General features: G+C 35.3%; 1 protein-coding gene and 1 long non-coding RNA gene across 52 annotated transcripts in view; one reads left to right on the top strand and one right to left on the bottom strand.

The window, feature by feature from the left end:
- diaph2 (diaphanous-related formin 2) overlaps positions 1 to 25,611 on the bottom strand; it is a 716,224-nt gene that overhangs the window by 417,351 nt on the left and 273,262 nt on the right. The window lies entirely within an intron of this gene.
- On the top strand, positions 4,107 to 6,922 carry LOC147840884 (uncharacterized). 2 transcript variants are annotated; one of them, XR_015507978.1, is made up of 5 exons: positions 4,107 to 4,169; positions 4,889 to 5,005; positions 5,097 to 5,138; positions 5,460 to 5,546; positions 5,931 to 6,922. It is a non-coding gene; the product is annotated as an uncharacterized LOC147840884 (long non-coding RNA). The 2 variants fall into 2 exon arrangements; XR_015944970.1 differs by having other exon boundaries at positions 5,460 to 5,590; positions 5,931 to 6,409.

Below are 25,611 nucleotides of genomic sequence, written 5' to 3'. Positions count from 1 at the left end.
AACTACTAATACTAATCAAACTACTACTACTAATACTACTACTAATCAAACTACTACTACTAATACTACTACTAATCAAACTACTACTTCAATTAGTACTACTACTAGCACTATTATTACAACTACTAATCAAACTACTACTACTACTACTAATATTAATAATAATCAAACTACTACTACCACTATTACTACTAACCAAACTACTAACATTACTACTACTACTACTACTACTCAAACTACCACTACTAATACTACTACTTATCAAACTACTACTATTACTACTAATCAAACTACTACTATACTACTACTAGTAGTACTACTACTAGCACTATTATTACAACTACTAATCAAACTACTACTACTAATAATATTAATAATAATCAAACTACTACTACCACTATTACTACTAACCAAAGTACTAACACTACTACTACTACTAATCAAACTAATACTATTATTACTACTAATAAAACTACTACTACTAACACTACTACTACTACTACTACTACTACTAATCAAACAACTACTACAAATCAAACTACTACTCCTACTATTACTACCAACTAAATTACTACTACTACTACTACTACTATAGTATTAATTAAAATAATACTACTACTACTGATGATAATAATAATAATAATAATAATAACAATAATAATAATAATAATAATAATAATAATAATAATAATAATAATAATAATAATAATAATAATTGGGTGGTGCGGTGGCGCAGTAGGTAGTGCTGTTACCTCACAGCAAGAAGTTCGCTGGTTCGAGCCTAGGCTGGGTCAGTTGATGTTTCTGTGTTGAGTTTGCATGTTCTCCCCGCGTTCGCATGGGTTTCCTTCAGGTGCTCCGGTTTTCCCCACAATCCAAAGACATGCGGTACAGGTGAATTGGGTAAGCTAAATTGTCCGTAGTGTATGAGTGTGAATGAGTGTGTATGGATGTGTATGGATCTTTCCTAGAGACAGGTTGCAGCTGGAAGGGCATCGCTGTGTAAAACATGTGCTGGATAAGTTAGCGGTTCATTCCGCTGGGGCGACCCTGAATTAATAAAGGGACTAAGCCGAAAAGAAAATGAATGAATGAATAATAATAATAATAATAATAATAATAATAATGGCAGTTCATTCTTCTGTGGCGACCCCTGATGAATAAAGGGACTAAGGTGAAGGAATGAATGAATACTACTACTACTACTACTACTACTACAACTGATAATACTAATAATACTAATAATATCACAAATGCTCAAGAAAAGCAAGCACAAGTATGAAACAATGTTCAACCTGACCTAAAATAACGAAGCCCTGAAAAAAAAAACACACACACAAATAAAACTCTTTTTATGGTTAAATCTCTCAAGTGGAGGTTACATATATTGTCTTCCACCATCGATACCAATTAGGAAGCATCAATGAAGGAGGCAAAAGCATAAATATATCGTCTCCACCCTTGATTCTGTTTTCTAAACCATTTTCTTTGCCCTCTTCACATTGTAATTGGGTTTGTGTGGTAATGAAGGTCACGTAGACAGAGTCCATACGTCTGTTACTATACAGAAAGGGCCTCTGCATCCCTCATTACCCAAGGATCTTCTGTGATACGTCCTGAAAGCCAGTCAAGCTAACTATAGAGAAAGCTCTCATCAAGTGCAGAGCCGGATAAGGCCTTCCAGCAGTGAAGATCACTATGAAGAACCTGCTTTAATGGATTCATCATTAAACCAACCTGTCTTCCTTCCTAATAATGTAAAGAAACACAAAAAAACAACACGGCAAGAGTATTGGCAGTATATCATATAGAGGGTGACTGTTACTTCAAGTGGTCTGATAGAGAAACCCATGGGGTCCGCTCATTGCTTTGTTGTGCTTGTTAGTCATCTGAGTAGATAGCAGATTGTGTCTTAATTGGAAATCCCACCAGAAGCCTTCGGAAACATATTATAAAATTATCAGCACCTTTGGCGGTGGCTTTTTCATTATAGGGATGTTAGCATAACTGTAGGTGAGAAAGTTAAAAAACAACAGGGCAGCCGGTATTAATTTTTACACAGTTGTTTGTTTCAGTTATAGGTTTTGTCATTAAAAAAGATAGCATGTAACTCATTTTACATTAGTAGAATCTGAGAGAGTAAGATGCTGAAATTCTACAATTTATTTATTTATTTGATTTTTTATTTATTGGTGTATTTTTCCTGGCTTTTTAATATTTGTATTTTATTTATCTGTTAAATATGTTATGTGTTACAGCTTTATTTTTTTTTCTGGACTTTATTGTTAAAATAAAAAAATAAATAATTTATAATTACATTAATCGAAATCATCAAGGAAGTGTGTGCGACGAACCGTATAAGTACAAAAAATAAAAAATTTAACAAATGAGATAACCATGGGACATTATTTGTATGCATGAACTTTGTGTACAGAAATTGTTTGGGGATATTTTCTTTTTGACCAAGAGTCTGTATTTTATTCATTAAAATAGCACCACACGATAAAAACGTTTAAGTCCACTTAGAAGAATAGAGATGCCGCTTGCTGTCATGTTCACTTTGGACATTAAAAAGCAAATCCTCTGCAAAAGGAGAGCCGACGAACAAATGGAAAGACAGAGTAAGGAAGACTTTGAGGGATGCTGGGAAACCATTTTTGAATCAAAAAGGAGAACAAAAACCAGGGATAAATCCACCGAAAAAGGTGAGTGTAGGAACTGTACATGTGATGTGATCTCTCTCTGAACGTGCTGAGGAGCGCTAAACAGTACAAAAACAGTTAACCTATCAAAATAAACCACATATCATATATGATAATGCTGTATCAATGCATATTACCGCCAGACTTGTGTAAACTACGGTAAGCAGAGCTTATTGTTTATATATTTATTTACATTGAGGTAGTAGGCTATATGCTCAGGTTTTCTGCTGCACTTTTCTAAATAAACAACAATATTTAGCTACGTATGCGTGTCTGAATTTATTGTTGATTTTATTTATTGTTTATTGTTAATAATTTATTGTTTTTGCCTGTACTGTAAGAAGGTCTATGCATTGTGCATTGTTCATACTGTATTTTGCTTATTATTAATAATAATAATAATAATAATAGTAATAAAGATAATAATAATCATTCATTTTATTTTCGGTTTAGTCTCTTCATCTAAATTAATAATCTAATAAGTCGCCACAGCGGAATGAACCTCCAACTTATCCAGCATATGTTTTACACAGAGGATGCCCTTCCAGATGCAACACAAGCATCCATACATACCCATTCACACATACACACTATGGACAATTTAGCTGACCCAATTCACCTATACCACATGTATTTAGACACCAACACGGGGATAACATGCAAACTCCACACAGAAATGCCAACTGACCAAGCCGAGGCTCGAACCAGCGGCCTTCCTGCTGTGAGGCAATCGTGCAACCCACTGTGCCACCATGACACACTGTTAGACATTTCTGTAAATTACACAGTTATTTACTGTATTTCACCCAGTGTAATACTGCAAATTCCTTTTACGGTAAATAACTGTATTTACCGTTGCATTATGGGAATTTAGTGTGACGTCGAACAACATATACAGCGATGTACTGTATTTGTAAAAATTCGTGTATTATACTGTATTTTCCACAACTGCTTCAGCGCCACCTTGCGGCGATTCGACTACTCTGCACCACATTTTGCTTGAGGACCCTGGAGCAATTCTGGAGGACAATTTATTAGTGTGCCTGAAGAACATACTGGATATAACAAACTTTACTCTGGTAAGCTGAGGCAGTGTTTCATTTTACAGAATGTTTTGTGGACGAGAATAGAACAAAGTAAAGTATAAAGTTGGCTATTATTATTTTCTCTGGCTTGGCGTTATTTCGCCCATTTGAGAAATATATCATCTATTAAGATGTTACCTTTATTTAATTTATTACATTAACACTACTATTACTTTAAATAAGACTGTTTATGACTATTAGCCATTGTTCTCGTCATATCTTTTTATTTATTTACATAGGAACCGGTGTTGCAGCGGGTTTTGGTTTAGGAGGGAACCAGAGGTATGCAGACAGTTTTGGAGGACAATTAGCACGAGACACAGTCCGGCAGAGAGTGTTTTCCCCCAGAAGAATATGAATGAAAGACCAACAAATAATCCAGGTAAAAGCGCGTCTGTCTGTCTGTGCTGACAACACTCGACATTGATTTGAGCACCTCTATTAGCATTTGTTTGCTCGGCAACATTGGCTGAAGAGATCTTAAAATGGTAATGTTAACTGTTAGCTAAACTGAGCTAAGTTTATACTGAATTGGACTCAAACTCATTTTAACGTGCAACGTTTAACTTATATTGATTTATACTATATATATTAGATGTTGTGAACTTATTTTTCTCTGGTTTAGAGTAACTTATAACGTTAGCTTGAGAAAATAACATCGCGACGTAACCTATAAGAACGTTAACGTAAATCTATAACGTTACAATATGCATAGAGGTAAAGTTGGTTTTATATTCACACATTCGTTCATTTAGAAGACTATACTGTTTACCATGTTACTTTGAATATTCGATCAGAATTAGCATGCCAGTATGACTTGAAATCAACATTAACACTGTTTATTTGACCGTGAGCATGTTGTACTTTGATAGTCATTAGCTGCTAAAATGATTTCGCTATTTAGAGTTTGCAAATAATACTTTTATGAAATTAAATTATTAAGGGGGAAGTCTGAATCTGCTAATATAAAACCAATTTTACCTCTATGCATTATGCTAATAACCACCTTTTTGCCATTTATTGTTTGCTAATTATTTTTTTATCACAACTCTTGACATTTGGTTTAACATAATTGTTACCATTATATTTTTTTCTGTTTAGATATGGCACTGGCACAGCAGCAGGTTTTGTCTGAAGAAACAAACAGCATTTCAGAGGAACATCTTGATCAGCACAGCCTTATGCTTAAAAAATAAGCAAGACCAGTAAGCAACCAAGGTAAACAAATAAAAAAAAGTTGTGTGGAGGTTGTGGATTGTAGCATGGTATTCTTATCTGTATTTTTGGCTTTTTTATGGTCTCAATATAGAATACTGGGAGCCTGCCTGTGCAAACTGGACCTCATACAACAGTAAGTACTGTACATCTATTTGTTTCTCAATATATTAACGTTACTTTTAATACAAAATGTGTCACATGTTTAGTTGCTAGCTAAATAAAAAAATCGTTTTCCCTTTTTTATTAAACCATTTAGTAGGTTTTTTTTTCATCTTTGTTTATAATATTTTTGAGCAGATTGAGGTCTGTCATGGGTCAGACATTTCAAAATACAATAATTAGTATTGGGATACATGCATTTGTCTATGTATTAAATGTCTTTTTCCCCATTTCATGTTGCCTAAATATTTTGTAATAAATAAAATAATACAATTTTTTGTATAAATAATTCCAGAGGATGAAACAAAATGCACAGCAACAACCAGAGTGAGCCAGAAGATAGCAGGAGAAATACTGAAGAGAATGACAACCATGAACAACAGTGAGTTATCCTTCTTTCACCAGCTAACTGAGAACTTGGATTAGGTGAGACACTCTCAATAGTTTTATCAGTATTCAGTCTGTTTTAGTTTATTAGGAATACATAAAACAAATAGTCTAATCTGTCCTGCTGTGAATCAACCCATCACAAATGCTACAATGTTTTTGTAAAACCTTGTTAGGGAAAAAAATAAACAGGACATTCTGGTTAGTTATCTTTTAAACATGGTAGTGAGCAGGTTATGAGCAGGAGCCAGTTGCTCAGTACCAGCTGAAAACTACCCCAACCTAGCTGCCATGCTTCAAAATAATTAACCAGTATATGATTTATTTTTTTTAAACAAGCTTCTTCTATGCTTATGTTAGTCTGTTTGTCCTTATCCAGAGTTCTTCATAATCCTGGACTGGGCCAAATCCTGACCAGATGCTGTGGTGGTCATGGAGGAGTGAATCCTAAAAGACACACGTGATCAATGAGTTTCCGCATTGATCCAATGGGCCAGCCTGACCACCCGCTGGTGAACTTTCAAGCCTCCGGTGCCTAGACTGCGGCCTTGCACAAGTTTGGCTAGAGGAGAACTGGTCGTGCCCAACTGAGCCTGGTATCTCTCAAGGGATTTTATTCTACACTTTCGTCAGTTGGTGAAGTTTGTTCCATGCCACTGTCGCCACTGGATCACTTGGCTACGATTGGTGGATCGGTGGATTTGCTCTTCAGTGTTTGGACTTTCAGCAGTGACATTTACTGCTTCAATTCTGAAAACTGGACTGAAGCAGCTTCAATTTACAAGAACTTCTATGTTAAGCTGCTTTGACATCATTGATCTACATTGTAAAAGTGCAATAGAAATAAAGATGAATTGCATTTGAACATGTGAATTCAGACCTTGTTGAGCATTTGACACCAGAACTAGTAATATTTTAAAGTTGGGTTGTTTCTGAGTCGGCTAATAGTTACAAATATTTATTTTTCCAACAATATGCAATTCAGAAGTTTAAATTTTTATTGTACATGTATGTTCTAGTGCTTTGTGTGATTTATTTATTTTTAATGTGTTGATTTTATTGCTTAATGTAATTTTCACACATTTTCCTTAAATGCTTTAAGCATTATTAATGTTTTAAAGAATGGAATATTTTGTAATTGTGTCTGGTTTAATTTCAGTAGTACTTAGTACAATTGGGTTTTTTTTTCTCAACAATATGCAGGTCAGACACTTAAATTAGTTTTGTACATGTATGTTAATGTGCTTTGTCATTTTCAATGTTTTTTTTTCTTAAAATATTTTGAATGATTGAAATGTAATGTTTTTACACATTTTTAAGCTTGTTTTAAGCATCTCCAATGTTTTAAATAAAGAGTGTTTATTTTGTTAATATTTTGTAATTGTGTCTTTTTTAGGTCTATAGTATTAAAATAATATTAATAAAATTATATTATAAAATATTTAGGACAAAATTAAAAGGTTTACAGTAGCTAACTGTTAACTTAGGTTTTTACAGTAGTTAACCATTTTCAGACACTACAGTAACATGCTGTAAACGGATTTACAGTTGTATACTGTAAATCTAAAATACAGTAACTTACTGGCAACAGTGTTGCCAGTAAGTTACTGTAAAAACCCTTTGAAATGTCTAACAGTGCACCCATAATAATAATAATAATAATAATAATAATAATAAACTTGCCAAAATGCTTACTAACCTGAGGTTTCTGTTACTGTATTAAAACTAAGAAAAAGGAATCAGATCTTTAGTTTAGTTGATGTGATGAATTGGAGTTTTACTGCTATCTCACACTATCTGGACATATACTGTTCTTACACATTAGAGAAATATAAATCACACTTTAGATTTTTAATACTGACACTGAAAATGTTATCTACATAGAAATGAGAAGCTTGTGTTGTCTATTTTCAAGTATAATATAAATATATTATATAATGTTCCCAATGCTAATTAAAAAATCTTATTACTCAAAATTTGAAAAAAAAAAAAAAAAAACTTATATTGTTATTTATCTCAAGACTTAAAATGTAACATTTTAAAATTACAACAGCATTTACAAAACAATTATTAACTAAAATATAAACCATTAGCTAAACAGTTTTTAGAAACTATGAAATGATTCTGTTTTTAAGTAAACTAAAATTACATTTTTCCTTTTATTTTCATTATGAACTGTAATAATATGAACATTTTATTTTCAACTACAATTTAAACTGTGTTTTATGTTTTAACATACTTAAAAATGTATGTATGTCTGTGATTTATTCAGTCTTTAGTGTCACAAGATCCTTCAAAACTGAACATGCTGATTTGGCTGAATGTTCCACATGTAACCTTCATAAATTCTGCAGGATGTCCAGCACGTTCCTCAGGAAATCTGTTTTAAGTTCTCCTGTGAGGATGCTTTAATCCTGTCGGAGGCAATGTTGGACAGGTTTGCATTTTCCTTTACAGGTTATTGACATCTTGTGTGTGAGTGTATGTGTATGTGTGTGTGTGTGTATGTGTGTCCACTGAAGAAACCTCATTGAACAAGCAGAGGGGAACAATTTCTCCTTGCATCAACACAGCGCAGTGCAGCACAGTAAAAACCTATTCTCCCCCAGCTAGATTACTCTTAGAGGGATAGTTTCTGAAAGAAAGGTCAATACCAACACTTTTTTTTTTTATTGTAGCTTAATATCCAAGTGTCAATTTATATTTGGAGAATGTTTCTAAATTTCCTTTGTGAAAAGCTAGTCACCATTGCCTCTTGAGTTATGCTGTTATTTTAATCCAAAACCACTTACCGTCAGCATAATTCATAAATGCACATTTATTATGCCCTGTAAAGTCAGGTGATGGACTTTTTATGTTTTCTGTAAAGATAAATTGTGCTAATAGTACAAATAATGTTTATTTCCAAAACAGAGCAGTTGTGTCCATTAAAACAGAGCAGACTAGCATGCTAGTCAGTGATTTAGGTCAACTTTAATGCACAACAACAACAAACATGTATCCACTGACCATTCAAAAATGTCTTGATTCAGTCTAGAAGTTGTAACCTCTTTCACTCCATCATCATCTGACTCTAGTTTTGACATGCGAGGCTGCACTCCACTATTAATAATTTCTAACATTTTGGCTGTGTAGGTTAACTTGTTTTGTTGTTTCTGGAGTGTCCAAATAGCAATAAAGGCTCCACCCTCTTCTGGAAAACAGCAGCTCATTTGCATTTAAAGTGATACATCCAAATAGTGGAACATTTGTCAACATGCTTAGAAACAAAGATACAAAAGGTGTCATTAAAGCAGTCCCATTATAACAGGTACAATTTTGCATTTAAAATATAAATATAAGCAAAGATGGGTAATTCAGCACTGTACTGCAGATTTTTGTGTCTTTAGTTGTTTAAGTCAATATTCATTTTCGGGCAAATTTTACTTTTAACCATTACATTTATACACAAATATCTGTCCCTTCTACACCTTCCATTTTAAAGCAGATTCTGTACTTTAGTTTTAATGTGCTTTGTTGGCACCATCTACATTATTTACTGTTATCGCACAATTTAAATGCCTTTTTGATTTAATAAATCTTTTTTTTTGTCTATTTGCAGTATGCAGCTTTTTCAATCTGAACTAATGTCAAGTTGATGATACACTAGGTGACTTTTTGAGAATTCCTGGGCAATGTTGGAGAGCAATGTTGCAACTATTTTCCTACAAAAAAATGTTCTTCAAAATTTGAAATTAGCATTTTTTGTATAAATGTATTAATAATAAGATCTAGTTACCAGCACAAAATTAAAGTAAAACAGGCTGTAATAAAGAATGTTTTACTTAAATACATGTTTGAAGCCATATTTCTTTACTTTTACTTGATTTGTCTTAAACATGAGTATTTGCACTTGTACTTGAGTAAAAGATGTGCTTACTTTAGTCAATTTGCACATCAGTACCAAAAGCATAAATATTAGTACCTTAAAGAAACATATTAGTTCCTAAAGGGACAACATTATACCTTTAAGGTACATTTTATAACCTTAAAAAAAAAAATAATTTACAATTTGAAAGGTTGCCACCACAATGACAGCTTTAGATCCTTATTTCTGAAATTAAAGCTATAATAAATTATGTCTAGGGTATTCTGAAATGGAACTTCACAGACACTTTCTAAAGACACAAGAGATTTATTTGCCATCATATGTCAAGACAGAATGTGCCCTATAAGAGCATTATTAATTTCAATCAGCAATGCTTGGTTTTAATGTCAGTAAGTGAGTGTTGCCTTGTTGTACCATCAAAGAATAGCAAACAATGTTTAATGTTCCTCTCTGGTGGAATGATCTTCCCATTTTCACAGGGACTGCTGATTTAATACTATCATTAAAACAACAACTACAAATCCATCTCTTCCACAATCACCTGAACCCCATAAACAAAACTAAGACCCTTTCTTCTCTCCCACACAACACCCCCAAAACATTATGCAGTTCTGAGTGTGCCTCACACAGGTGAGTGGGCTTGACAAACCACCAGTAGGTAATTCAATCTTTCATCTCTCTGACCATTTAACCAACACTTGCACCACTTTTGCACATTTGCACCAGACACTTCCTTACAATCACCCTATTATAAAATAAAATACATGCATACATTTATAAAGTGTGCTTCAGAAAGGTGAGTGGGTTGACAAACCACCTGTTGAAACTTTACTCATATATATATATATATATATATATATATATATATATATATATATATATATATATATATATATATATATATATATATATATATATATAAATATAAACACATCATCATCATCCTTACTCTAGCACTTTATTATCGAAGTACAAACAGTTCCATTGTATAATAAGCACAATACTTAGACTAAATGTATAGATGTACTAAAGTACTACATGTTTAGATGTTCTAAAGTATTAAATGTTTAACAGACTGATGTTTTAAGGGTATAATCCAGTGGGCAGGTGTGGTTAAACATGACAGCCTCCCTGCTCTTCAAACATTTAAACACATTGCAGACGTGTGGAGAGGAGGTGAGAGTGGAGCAGGAGGATGTTATGACAGGGTGCTGTGGGTTCGGTCTTCATGCGAGACAGCCAAAACCTTCCCTCAGCTCCAGAGCTCTTAATAACCCTCAAACAATGGAAGTGATACCTCAAACGGGCTCAAGATAAATGAGAAATCCGGGCACGACGAAAGGATGATGCATAAGACAAAGAAGGCAATAAATGATGATACATAGAAGATCTTCTGAAATTAGGTTAAGGTTGCAAGAAGAGAAAATGAAAATCCAGAAATGAATGAGTCTCTTCTCAGATGTCAATCAAAGCTGCCTGGTAAACTAATTGAAACGAGTGTGGCGTGTTCTACTTACAATGCAGCACTCTATCAGATTGCTCTACAATGATACATCTAATGCTAATTTGATTCTGTCTTGGATGTTTTTAATATGTGTGCATCAGCTAGATGAAATGCAATATTCGACAAACTCACCGATGTATAACACGCGGTAAAAACCTAATTAATAAGAGTGCATGGAATAATACACACTTTGCTTTCAACTAGTCAATAAACTATAAAAAGCTATAAGGCAGTTTGGGAATAAAAAGCGTATTACTTTAACCCAGTGCTTCTTTGTTTACTTTTAGGGGTGTGGAACAGCAGAAACAACATTAAAGCATAAAATATAAGCAATAATCATATATTTGGGGACCGAGCACCTACAGTGCGTAGGACCTATTGGAATTGCTCCGTTTCTTATTAATCTTCCTCTTTTTCTTCTCTAGAATGAATCACATTTTTGAGGGTCTAAACATGCTTGAAAACCCATGAAACTTTGTACATGTGCCAGAAGTGGCAAAAATTTACGTTTCTTATAGGTTTCGGTAGTGGGTGTGACAAAATGGCTTGACAGCGCCACCTATGCACTTTTGAAGCATGCTTGAAAACTCACGAGACTTTGCACACACGCCAGAAGTGGTGAATATTTACGTTTGTTATAAACTTTAGAAGTGGGTGTGGTAAAATGGCTCGATTATGCATTTTTGACGAAGTGGCCCGCAAGCTACGTTTCACGCACACAAACGAAAAATGGCACATACATCAAGCATGCTCCTGGAGCAAAATCATCTGCTGAAAAAGTGCCTTTTTTTGCCATTTCCAGGCATTGTAGTTTAACAAACTCCTCCTAGGGAATTTATTAGATCAACACCAAAATTGGGTATTGTAAATCTAAAATTGGCAATTTTAAATTGCAAAGATCTAGAGGTTTCGTCGAAGGGTATGTCTGTGGCGGGTTCTCAAACTTTGATGATCCGCCATGCAACAGGAATTTGTTATAACTCAGGCAGACATTGTCCAATCTGCCTCAAAATTCACACGTTTAATAACATTCCTGACCTGAACACGATCACATGCCAATTTCCAGTTACAGTTATAGCACTACCTGCTGGCAACAGGAAATGACATGTTTTACAGTGTAACAAACTCCTATATCTTTTTATTGCTTTTTAAATATATATATATATATATATATATATATATATATATATATATATATATATATATATATATATATATATATATATATATATATTTACATTATTTATTGTTTATTATAGGGCGATACGGTGGCTCAGTGGTTGGGACTGTAGCCTCACAGCAATAAGGTCGCTGGTTTGAGTCCTGGCTGGGTCAGTAAGCATTTCAGTGTGGAGTTTGCATGTTCTCCCCATGTTGGCATGGGTTTTCTCTGGGTGCTCTGGTTTCCCCCACAGTTCAAAGACATGCGCTATAGGTGAATTAAAAAAGACTAAATTGGCCGTAGTGTATGTGTGTGAATGTGAGAGTGTATGGGTGTTTCCCAGTACTGGGTTGCAGCTGGAAGAGCATCTGCAATGTGACATGTTGGAATAGTTGGCGGTTCATTCCACTGTGGAAATTCCTGATGAATAAAGGGACTAAGCCGAAGTAAAATGAAAGTATGAATGAATTGTTTATTATAAAATGTACAAAAACAATTGCTGTAGTAAATTGAAACATTTAATTGTCATTAAAATATAAATGCATTAATGTTTGCATATAGTTTGCTTAATATGTATTCATAATAATAAGAATTATTATTATTATTATTATTATTATTATTATTATTATTATTAAAGCTTTCATTCTTTCTGAGAGCACAGATAAACAGTTGTATATCAAAATAAATACAAATATGTTTTAGCCAAACCATTATTGTTTATATACACTTTCTGTTTGTCAGACTGAGACAGAAATTACAGCAATGGGATCTGAACGAGCACCGTTGACCTTTCCTCCGCAGTTTGTTTGCGAGCAGTCCCTTTGCATAAAGAAACTGACAAAAATCCATCGGCAAACTCATTTAATCTTCAGAACGACATCTAACGTTACACAACGGTGAGGCAGCGCGCACTCCAGGGAAAATGTTAAAGCAGTCCTGACAGACACCATTACCAGCCAAAGACCGCATCGCCCCTGGTATTGAAATACACACCCTCTCAAGGGACATCAAATGTGTGAAAATTAATACTTATGGAAAAAGGCCAAAAAAAGAGAGAACTAAAATGACACGTAATTGATTCTCAATCTAACAGTTGACTTGTCGTTTAGAAGCATTTGTGCCTGTCGTCAACTATAAATTACTCTCTCGGTGATGTTTACATTCCCTGGAAGGAAGGGGCTAATATTAAGTAGAGTCTTGTGTGAGGACGGCTGGTGCAACATGCAGAAGACGCACAAAAGAGCTGCTCCCCCATCCTTACAATGCATCACAGCTGCAAAGTTACTGAGCTCTGAGTGCCCCCTACTGGCTGAACATTGAAGAGGTCACGCCTGAAGCCTCCGTTCTACTGAATTTCCAGGCTTACAGTAACTCGAACATATGCATTGTGATGCAGATATATTCTTTGGTTGTGTAGGTTGTGTTTAGTGGTTGATTTGGTCTCTGCTGGGAAATATTTTTCAGTCATTGAATGCATGGCCAAAACTGCATCACTTATGATTGCTTTAAAGGGGACATTTTATGACCTATTTCAGAAGATGTAAAATAAATCTCTTTGTCCCTAGCATGTGTCTGTGAAAATATAACTCAAAATAAACTAACAGATCATGTAATAGTGTTTGTCAGTTGTGTCCCTATTGTGCCAAAACACAGTTTTGTGTTTGTGTCCCTTTAAATATAAATGAACTGCAGCTTTCTGACAGAGGGCGGAGAATTTATATGCTATTATGATGCTGCATGAACAACAAAATAAGTCTCACACATTCAAAATGTCATAAATGGTACATAACAAAGAGGGAAAAGTTATTATATGACTATATATAATGATGTACCAGGAAATTTATGAATGTTTAGTGATTTTTTTTTTTTTATATATAATCGATTAGCATGTTACTGCTCTGTTTCAATGTGCTGACCTTTGTAAGTAAATAATAACACTATTATTAAGCATTGTATTTACAGAAAACATATGTAGTAAATGTGCATTTATGAATTATGCTAACTGTGAGGGATGAATCTGTTGACATAGATCTGGTCTCTGTAAATACAGTCAGAGACGAAGACAATGTTAGCCACATTAGTTCTAACTTTCAAATAGGCCATTTAAAAAGGTTCACAAAATATTGAAAATATATATTTTTTAAAAAGTGACGTGTGATTTGGATAAGAAACTCAGCTTGAAGTGTTGAACTAACCTAACATTGGTGAAGCAATCTGAAAAATCTATATGTTTACTCCAAAATAAAATGCTTTGCTGATATTCTTCAGCACATTTTTTTTCTTCTGAAAGAGCAAAAAATAAATAAATAAATAAATAAACCACAGTGTCCTTAGTTTGGATGTTGTAAGTCTTATGTTGGTTGGTTCATTCAACAGAACATGTGTAATGTTTATTTTAAGGGACAGCCATTGTAAATATCTAGCTACTACACTAAGTAAAAGGAACTGACACCATGCTGAGCAGTGCAGTGGGTGGAAATGTCTAGATTGACCTAACTAAGCTAGGATGCGGTAAGATTATGGCTGCCTGCACCAAACATGAAGTGACACGTCAGAAATTTTAAATACCAGCCACTTCACTCCCAAAGATATTGTTAGCGTTATAAACTAATTAATGCATAAAACCTCTTTAACATTAAAATGAATATGTTGCGGCTGGAAGGGCATCTGCTGCATGAAAACATATGCCAGAGTAGTTTGCGGTTCATTCTACAGTGGTGACCTCTGATAAATTAAGGACTACGCCTTAGGAAATGAAGGAATGGATGAATGACAGTATACAGTCTGCCAACTGACTGTTGGAGTTGCAGTTCTGGCTTTCATTTTCAAACTGCAGTTCAAGAACTGAGGACTATCTGCTGCTGCTGCTTTCAGTAGTATGACAATACATATAATTTTAATGGTGATCAAACTCACATTGGTAGCATTTAACACTGAATAAAGCACAACATTTGTACCTGAGGGGATCATTGTCATTGTTTATGCTGTTGTTCTGCAACAATGTCGCAAAGTAGAAAGCATTCACGTTGCTGTGGATTGTTGGGACAAAAACTACTTTTAACATTAAAACAAAAGCTTTTATTGCATGTCGCACTGTAGGGCTGCACAATATATTGTTTTAGCAAAGATATCAAAATATGCCAGTCTGCAATAGTAACATAACAGGAATCTCCAACGTATTTGGGATCATAGCTGACCAGACATTGCATAGCGGAGTCATTTTAAATTTTAACCTTTAAATGATTAATATTTAAACTTTGCTTGTCGTTTTTTTTAAATGATATTACGCTTACAGAATCATTTATCTAAAATTATGAAATCTTTACAAGCTATTTAAGTCACCTGGCGAAATTACTATTTAACCTTACAAGATAGACTTGTTGCCTATCCAAGTTTAAGAAACAACACGTAATAATTTGACTTATAGTTGACCATTTGGTATTAGAGGTGGCTTCTAATACCAAGTCATCTAGATTATGCTTATTTTACTAAAATAAAACATGATCATGCCTTGATTTTAAATATTTAATTAGGACAGGAAGGTCTGACTTTGCTGGGCTGACCAATCATGGAGGATCTTGACTTTCTTTGCTTTCAGGAACTTTGATGTGGAGGCTGAAGTATAAGTAGGAGCGCAATCTTGCTGAAGAATTTGCCTCTCCTGTGGTTTGAAATGTAATGGGCTGCACAAAATTCTTGATCCCTCAGGCTGCTGATGTTGCCATCCACTCTGCAGATCTCTCGCATACCCCTATACTGAATGTAACCCCTGAATGAAAGTTATTGGGTATATATTTCACCAGAGAATATTGGGTCCACGTGGGTTCCAATAAGTCTTCTGCAGTATTGGTGATGATTGGGATTCAGTTCAACAGATGATTCATCACAAAAATCTACCTTCTGCCACTATTCCAAATGACCAACTAGAAGTCAAGTTATTGTTTGTTGATCTTACAACTAAGATTGAACAAGACTTTTGACATCTAGTATATATCACAATATATATAACAGTAATACAAAATATTTTTACAATATCATGCAGCTCTATCGTGGTGTCACGTGTCGTTAGGACAAGGTGTAAGAGCTGGCAATATTACAATCAAATCATCTTCATATTTCACTAATGGAGCAAAAGCTGAACGGTTCATTTTTCCACATATTTGCAAGGAAAGACTTACCAATCCAAAGTTACTTGGTTGTACAGTACAGTACTACATGTTCTGAGTTGAGATGTGCCACTAGGGGCATGATTATTGCATTTAAAAACAGAAAACTCTGACTGTCATGTCCCAATTTAGGTACATACTACACCATGGGACCCCAAAAAGATATAGGTAGTAATAACAGTGCATACAAATACAGCCGCAGACACGAGAAGAGCGCGAGCATTGCGGTAGCAGACGATAGCTCTCAGGCACGGATCAATAAGAGAGAGTCAAATAGGCTGGCTGTGCTGTGTGACGGCCAAAACCCTCATCAGCGCACAGTCTGAGAGAGCTCTCCAATACGCACTGACTGACAAGCTATCACCTCGCAGGATCAGACACAATATACTATCTCTCCCCTCCCTCATTCCTCCAGTGAGACTCAGACACAGCTGACGATAGAGGACAAGTCTGGGGTGAGTTATGAACACAGTGTTACCACCCGGCTATAAAGAGCTGACACTCCTGCGGTAACATTAAGTCCAGTTCATTATGACGCTAATGATAGCCATTTATCAATCATTAATCGCACGCTCCGATGCAGAAATATATGGGCGGACAATCAGAGAGAGGAGAGACAGAGAAAGGTGTCAGATGGAAGTACTGCCACTGCAGGAAGGCAGTTATTATGCACACGCTCTCAAAGCCAATCAATGCTTTCATCAATAAATTATTTGCTTATCTGGATGGAGTACAGTATTCTTAAAGGTACAGTCAATAACTTTGTACTTGTGTTAGGCTGGCTGTACTGTGCAAAATCAAGTGCATGTCAAACATTTAGTCTCTATATTATTCAGGGGGCACCACAGCGGAATAAACTTATCCAGCATGTATTTTACACAGCGAATGCCCTTCCAGCCACAATCAAGCACTGAGAAACACCCATTCACTCTTGTATTCACACACACTCATACACTACAGCCAATTTTGTTTACTCAATTTACCTATAGCACATGTCTTTGGACTGTGGGGGAATTCGGAGCATCTGGAGGAAACCCACACGAACACAGGTAGAACATACAAACTCCATACAGAAATGCCAACTGACCCAGCCGAACCAGCAACTTTCTTACCGTGTCGCCTCCGGCTAATTTCACTAGGATTCATTTAATAGGAGCTGTCGGCAGGTAAGGTACTTTTTGGATTATAGAGTAAAAATCCTCTAAACAAGAATTGACGCTGCCTCTTGATGGTGAATGCAGTTGCATTTACAACATGTACTTAAATGTTTGGTAGTTTGCTAATTTGGGAACTGTTAAATGTCGTCAAATGTCTGTCCGGTTAGTAAAAAAAGTATAAATAAAAATAATAATAATAATAATAATAAAAAAATTAGTGTTTCATTTGGGATGAGGGTAAGTAAATGCCTTACATGGTTGAGTTTATACATGCATGAGTAGATAGTGTATAAATGCATAGAGTATAGTATGTCATTTGGAACACAACTAATGATGTGCCAGATAAATAAATAAATAAATAAATAAATAAATAAATAACAATGTTATATATGTTATCAGTAATTTTGTGATTGTATTGTCTTGGCTGTGCATAAGCAATCTACTACTTTAGTAAGTACAATAGTTTCCTCTGGGTGCTCCAGTTTCCCCCACAGTCCAAAGACATGCGAAATAGGTGCATTGGATGAACTAAATCGACCGTAGTGTATGACTGTGTGTGTGTGAATGTGAAAGTGTATGGGTGTTTTTCAGTACTGGGTTGCAGCTGGAAGGGCATCTGCTGCATAAAAACATATGCTGGAATAGTTGGTGGTTCATTCCGCTGTGATAAATCTGAGACTAATTCGAAGGAAAAATAATGAATGTACCAATTAAGATTTTATTAAACCAATATTTGTGAGTGTGTATGTGTGTGCGTGTGTGTTTGTTTAAATATTTTGTTTGTTTTATCAGTTAATGTGTATTGCTGTCTTTTAAGCTTTTATTATTTATAATAAGGCCAGCAAGGGACGCTCAACATGTGGTTTGTGTAAGTCCTAGTACCCCAGTAAAAGTGAAGGGACACTATACTGTTGATGAGCGTGGAAGAGATGTTAAACCGAGGTTCTGACTCTATGAGGTCATTTAAAATCCCATGGCACTTCTTATCAAGAGTATGGTGTAACCCAAGTAATCTGGCCAAATTCCCTCTTTAGGCCCATACCAATCATTGCCTCCCATATTTCCCCATCAACCAAATTGGCTCTGTCACTGTCTCTTTACTCCCCCTATAGCTGGTGTGTGGTGAGCACATTAGCGCTGTTGTCCTGTGGCTGCCGTTGCATCATCCAAGTGGATGCTGCACACTGGGTGTGGACAGACCCACCTCATGATTAAGATGTGATTTTTTGGTGTTTGGCCAAACATGATAAATGTGCTATAGAAATACACACAGTACATTACTTATATTTTTGTACTTTAAATTATATACTAGCATCGCAATATATATATATATTCACCCATTATCCACATGTCTTAAAAATGTTTTATGTTTTATGATGACAATATATTTCTAATTGTAGCATATTATTATTATTATTATTATTATTATTATATTTGTTGTTATTATTATTTAAACTAAAAAGACTGAGAGAGACAGAACTGAGAAACAGGCTGAAAGAGATCTCTGTTGTAGCTTTGTGTACCTTGCACATAAATATTTCAGAGCACACGACAGGTAATTCTTTGTGAACTGAAATATCAAATAACATACAGAAAGAAAAAATAAAACAAACAGAACACAGAACGTGACAGGACTGTGTTATCTCATGCTGAAAGGGTCAGGTCAGGGGCTCTATATAGATGGGGGTAGAGGTCATAACCCCTCACCCCTGAGGGGGCTTGGCACCTGTAACACAAACACACACACTTTTTTTTTTTTTTAACCCAACCCCATTTGAACACTTGTACTAACACACTCAAAAACACACACACACACACACACTAGACTTGCTCCACCCTTTCTTCAGCTCAAGACTGAACAAACACCCCCGTCGACTAAAAGCTGTCCCACAGCGACGTTCCTAAAAGGCATCATTCAATCAAGTGTGTCACTAGGGCTTAAAAAATGGGCCATTTGCACTGTCACCTACACAACAACAGGGACAAGCCAAGGCAGCCCGGAGAGACACCAAAAGCAGTGTACCGACAACATGTGACTTCTGGGAGAAAGTGTTAATGCAGCCCAAACACAGGCTGAAAGAAATCACCTCCACCATGTCCAGGGACGTTTAAAGACCGAAAAAGTCCACGTCCAACCATCTCCCATTCACTTAACCTGCCACTATCAATCTGCCGCCGTCGCAAGCTGAATTGTGTAATTGCTGGCAAGGAACTATTCACATTTCTGATAATGCACTCTTACAAATTGGGCCAAATTAATTGAGAGCACATTTGTTCAAGCCACGCGAGCTTGAAATCAAGCCTTATTCCCATTATTGCTGCAGCCCCGTCCAGCCACGCTGCTCCCGTGCCTCACCATAGGGCTTCCTTAATTATAATAGACAGAACAATGAGAGCGGGTGCTGGACGATGGCCAGAGCAAATACAGCCTCATGGGAGTGTGTGTACATATGGAGGGCAAGTTCCTAGAATCTGTAGGCATATCTTGCCCCTGTTTAAGAGCGCCACCTAATGGAGGAACTGAAAATAACCACTTGCTGGAACACATGGTGCAGAAATATGCAGATTAAAAAAGACAGCAGTTTAGGGCGGTGTGCAAAAGCTTTCAAAGTTTTATAGCTTATAGTTTTATTTTTTATTTGTACATGGACAGTACACAAGAATACATTTGACCTGTAATAATCATAGCTAGGGTGTATGTTGGGTTATTGCAAAAATGCTAGTGTCCACATGTAATCCCCATACAGGTTGGTGCTATTAGTAAAGGTTTTGGTTTTGGTTATTGGTAAAGTTATTTAAATAACCGCATGTTATTATATGCCTATATTATTTTAGTCTTGTGTCATGTTGTCAAAACTTGAGTAGGTGCAATTCATTATGATTTAGAGACACTTGGTTAAAGTTACCAGTAAGTGCTTTGAAATGTGCATTTTTATTCAATGTATAACATAACATAAATGAAGAGAGGGAGGGGCATAGAGTAGCCCCTCCCCTTAAAAAAAAACAACAGCTAATAGTGTTTTGTTTCATCATAGCTCTGCCAGTAAAGGTTTGTACACATCAGGGTGCTATTTGCTCACATGTATTGTCAGTAGGGTTTTAACGATACTGGATTTTGGTACCAAACGATACTGAAGTTTTAAAAACGCAATGGAGTGTTTCAAAGTTACGTCGATCAGCTAGTTTGTCTATTAGCTGACATACGAGTGATCCCTGATGAATTGCTGCTTTAAAACACTCCAGTGACCCTGCATCTGTGGTTACACTCAGTAAACAGCGGTGAGTTCAGTAAACTGATAACCTTCATAGACAATCACAGTCATTTTTGTTGAGCATGTGAACATGATGGCAAATCAGCATTGTTTAAGAATGTGCCTAATAGCAATGAAATGTTCATGGAAAATAGACATTTTGAAATTTCTGTATCAATTGGTATCAAATTCCAGTATTGTGCGACCCTTATTGTCAGCATTTTCGAGATATTTCTCTGCATTTAAACCCAATCGATTTTCATCAGCGTTGAGCAGAGTGAACACACAAAATCACCCCCTGACATTAGATGGCACTTAATGAACTTGCAAGTAATGAAAGAAAAGTGAAATGAAACTTGCCATCAAATCCTATTTGCTACTCTCCACTCCTACTGACATTATTGTAGTTGCAGTTATCATACATCTCTTGTGTGTTCAGACACCACTAAAAAAAGCAGGTCCACAATCATTTTGCCTCGGTGCGTCATCTTCTTCGTTGAATAAAAGTGAAACTGGAATCAAAATCGGTAAAGTTTTTCAAGAAAAGTTAATAGTTATGCTTTTACACCTGCTGTTTTGATCTGTTTAGTCACGAGGCGTTAAACGTTGACGAAAACACAAGCAAAAAGCATCCCGGTGTGAACGAGCCTTAACAGTGCTTAAGCTTAAGCGCATCAAATGAGAATGTCTTGAGCGGGGGTGGGGTGTGGCAGGGCATGTCAGATAGTAGAGAGCATTTGATTGGTCAAGAATTGATGAGAAACTGAAGTATGAGGTGACTTGGAAGAAAAATTGTCTTTGCATTTAGGCGGAAGTGAAAAACTGCAAGCTTAAGATGTTTATTTAAATTTCATATCTTCTAAATGCAAATGTTGTCACTGTATTAAAACACACTAGCTTATAGATATCCTTAAAACTAACAATACCCTCACTAACATCAAACAAACTTTACAAATATCTTTAAAAATATCTGCTTTCAAGTAATATATATATATATATATATATATATATATATATATATATATATATATATATATATATATATATATATATGGTGATATACTCTACAGGGCTGCAATATAAAAGCAAATATATTTTATTTATGGTTTTTATCATGAGCCTTTTTATGATGTGTATATGAAATTTGATCTGTATGCACACATCACACTGATGGCTGAAGTAATGGCTGTTAAATATTAGGTTCACAATCATAGAGGGAAAACAGACTTTAAATATATTACTGCATTATGTGTGTTATATGACTGCAGTTTGTCTGTGAGAAATATTATCTGTATACACAGGATCATGTGACAATAAAGGCTAAAGTAATGTACGCTAAACGTTAGGCTTGTCATCACAGAGGATAAATGGTTCGTTAATTATATTACAATTAAAACATTTATATTATTATATATATTTTTAAACAAAATCTAAATGTTACTATTTTTGCTTTAAAATTACCGGCATCAACAGCTAAAAAAAAAAAAATTCACATTATGATTACGATTATGATTATGATTATTATTATTATTATTTACAAATGGAGAAAAATTGTCAACAAAGTCAATATTTCATTCTCCTTTAAAAAAAAAGGGTACACGTATTACACATTTTTTTTAAAAAATCAGCACAAATTGAACGAGTTTAGTTATTTCTGTCAAAGAACAGCATCAGATTGAACTACTAAATAAAAAAGTAACTTACATCTTAAATTAAGTACAAAAATTAAGATAAATAAATCACCATGACACTGAAACACAACACTGCATTCTCTCAACAAAATAAATGTGTAAATAAATAATAATACACAAATAAATACATGCTGCAACCTCTAGGCAAGCTTCCATTTTCACTTGAGCGCCTCCTACACCTCTACGACAGCGTCACATGTGAAAACACACACTTGTGGCATTCAGCTCTAAGAAAGACTAGTAAAGCTTGGTTGCCATGGGAATAGGTGTGTGCACAGCTGATGTTTGTACGTGTGTGTGTGTGTGTGTGTGTGTGTGTGTGTGTGTGTGTGTGTTCAATGTGTTAGTGGAACGCGTCATAAAAACAAGTGTCGTAGAACAGCAGAGAGTGTGAAAACTCTTATACTGTTGTCTGAATGGGCAATCAGAGCAGAAAAAAGGTCAATGTGTGGTCAACTTTTGAAAAAAAAAAAAAGTGAGTGAGTGACATTAAGACCTATTCTTTTTCTATTTGTTTTTCTCACAATCACAATAAAGGTGGCCTGACCCCTCCTTGTCTGTCTCGTACTGTATATGAAGGTGAGAGATTGTAGTGATTAATCTTGAACAACAGAGGAACTACAGCTGTCAATGTTTCTCTAATAACAACGGGAAAAAAAAAAAAACCTTCACCTTCATATTTCCTGACACTCATAAAATAATATAAGACAAAAACTGGCGTGACTTAAGGATGGATGTATGTGTAAAATAAAACAAAACAAAGCAAAGCAAAGCAAAGCAAAAAATAAATAAAATAAAATAAAATAAGATAAAATAAAATACAATAAAAAAGGAGCAGCACTGTGGTGCAGTGGGTTGCACAACGCCTCACAGCAAGAAGGTCACTCTTTTGAGCTTCGGCTGGGTCCCTTGCCATTTCTGTGTGGAGTTTGCATGTTCTTCCCGTGTTGGCGTGGGTTTCCTTCGAGGGCTCCAGTTTACCCACAAGTCCAAAAGCATGCGGTATAGGTGAATTGGGTAAGCTAAATTGGCCGTAGTGTATGTGTGTGAATGAGTGTGTATGGATTTCCCAGTAATGGGTTGCAGCTGGAAGGGCATTCGCTACATAAAACATATGCTGGATAAGTTATTGGTTCATTTCGCTGTGGCAACCCCAGATTAATAAACGGACTAAGCTGAAAAGAAAACGAATGAATAAAAGAAAAGAAAAGAAAATCGGAAATTGAAAACTAAAAAAAAAACAAAATGGAAAAATAAAATAAGAGAAAAAGAGAAAAATAAAATAAATAAAATTAAAGAATATAATAAAATAATTGTTGGAAAGTTTTAGTCAATTTAAGAGTCCAAGCAAAAAATAAGATATTTTGAAGTAAGCTGAAAACCTGTAACCATTGACTTTAATCATATTTAAATTTCTTTCTATAGAAGTCAATGGCTACAGGTTTTAGCTTTTTTCAAAATATCTTCTTTTGTCTTCAACAGAATTAAAAAAAAAACCATAAAGGCTTGTAACTACTTAGGGGTAAGTAAATAATGTAAAAAATTTTCATTTCTGACTGAACCATTCGTTTAAGGTCTAAAATTATGATTTCTAAATATTAGACTTTTAGACTCTTTAAAACTTTAAAAACCCTGTTCATGAACATGTGAATAAGCATGTAATAAACATGTTACTACATCACTCAAGTTTATTCAAGTTAGTCCTTTCATCAAAATACGCACAATGTCATTTAGTTGCTTATATGTTATTTTTTAGTTTTGTAATGATAAAGTCAAACAAATCATTCAGATGTGAGATTTTCAACAGTGTTGATGATTCTGTGGGTCTCGTCTATCAAATCTGATCTTTTTATTCGTATTTTCTATTGGATTCAACTCAGGTGATTGGCTGGGCCATTCTACAGATTGATTTTCTTTCTGTGAAAGCATTTAAAAGTTTCCTTGACTGTTTTGGATCATTGTCTTACTGAAATATCCACCCTAGTTTCATCTTCATCATCCTGCTAAGAGATGTTGGACTAAAACAGCTAATGTTAATTGACAATAAGGAAGGGCAGAGGGCTGCTGAAAAACATTTATTCAGAGACTTTAGCTTCTGTCTGGGCTGTCACTGTCTCTTTCTACACCTCCCTTGCTTCATGTGTTCAATATTTTTTCTCTGTGTCATTTCAGTTTATTACCCATAACTTAATTTGTAAACTAATTAAATTTGTTTTCTTTGCATATATGGATTTATTTGGTTGTTGCCAACATCTGGTGAAAATGTAAAAGTCAACAGCACCTTCAGAAATGTTTTCTGAGAAAAATGGTGACGTGTTTAATATTTATTTACCCTGCTGTATTCCTAAAAGTTACTTAAAAAGTTCATTTCATCTAAACTAAACTAAATATTAAAATCACAAAGTAATTTCCTGCATTCCATTTTCCACACCCATAAAAGGAACAGTATCAATGCTCTGTAGCTCTCCAGTAATTGTTTCAACACCAACCACAGAAAGACTCATGTTCCTCGACTCTAAACGCATTTACAACAAGCCTCGCTAGAGAAATGTAAGATTATTCGCCAAAATCTTGGGAGTTATTGATTAACAATTCCATCTGTCGTCATTTCTGGGCATTGGGGTTTTATTTTGTCCCATAATGCATATGAAAGATGGCGACCAGCCCATGCTGGCGCTGCACCAGTCAAAGCAGCATGTGTTTGTAAGTGTTGAACCATGATATGATGGGAAACTGGACCAGAGGCTTGAAGACAGGCAGCTATCAATGAAGAAGGGGGTGCTGGGTAATCTGAGGGGACAGCGGCAAAACCCATGAAGCCTCGGGAGTAGGAGCCCGCGTTATCCTCTTCTCTCCTGGGTTGCATTGTGTCTCATGCATTTACTGTTAATCTCACCCTTTGGGGACATTTGCTGTTGTGTTAATTACACACCGCCAGGAGCATTCATTAACACAAACACACACACACACACAAGCAGACATGCAGAAGTTCACTGACACATGTTATCACAGGCGGATATGCATAACACTTGCCTGCATTGAGTAGTAGTGTAAGCCTGGTGTGTAGATTTAAGGATGAATAACTGCTTGGTTTAATACAAGCAAAACAAAGTCATCATTAACTATTAATACCCATGTACACATAGACATGCATGCTACTGGGCACTGACAAATGAAGTACAACATACATCAAGATACAAGTGCATTGCAGGCAGTTTGCAATATTCCACTCCACACAGAAATGTCAACTGACCCAGCCGA

This window comes from Danio rerio, chromosome 14, assembly GCF_052040795.2.
Source record: "Danio rerio strain M-AB ecotype USA chromosome 14, GRCz13ab, whole genome shotgun sequence".
Classification (NCBI taxonomy): domain Eukaryota; kingdom Metazoa; phylum Chordata; class Actinopteri; order Cypriniformes; family Danionidae; genus Danio; species Danio rerio.
This window is presented reverse-complemented; position numbering and strand designations above follow the sequence as displayed.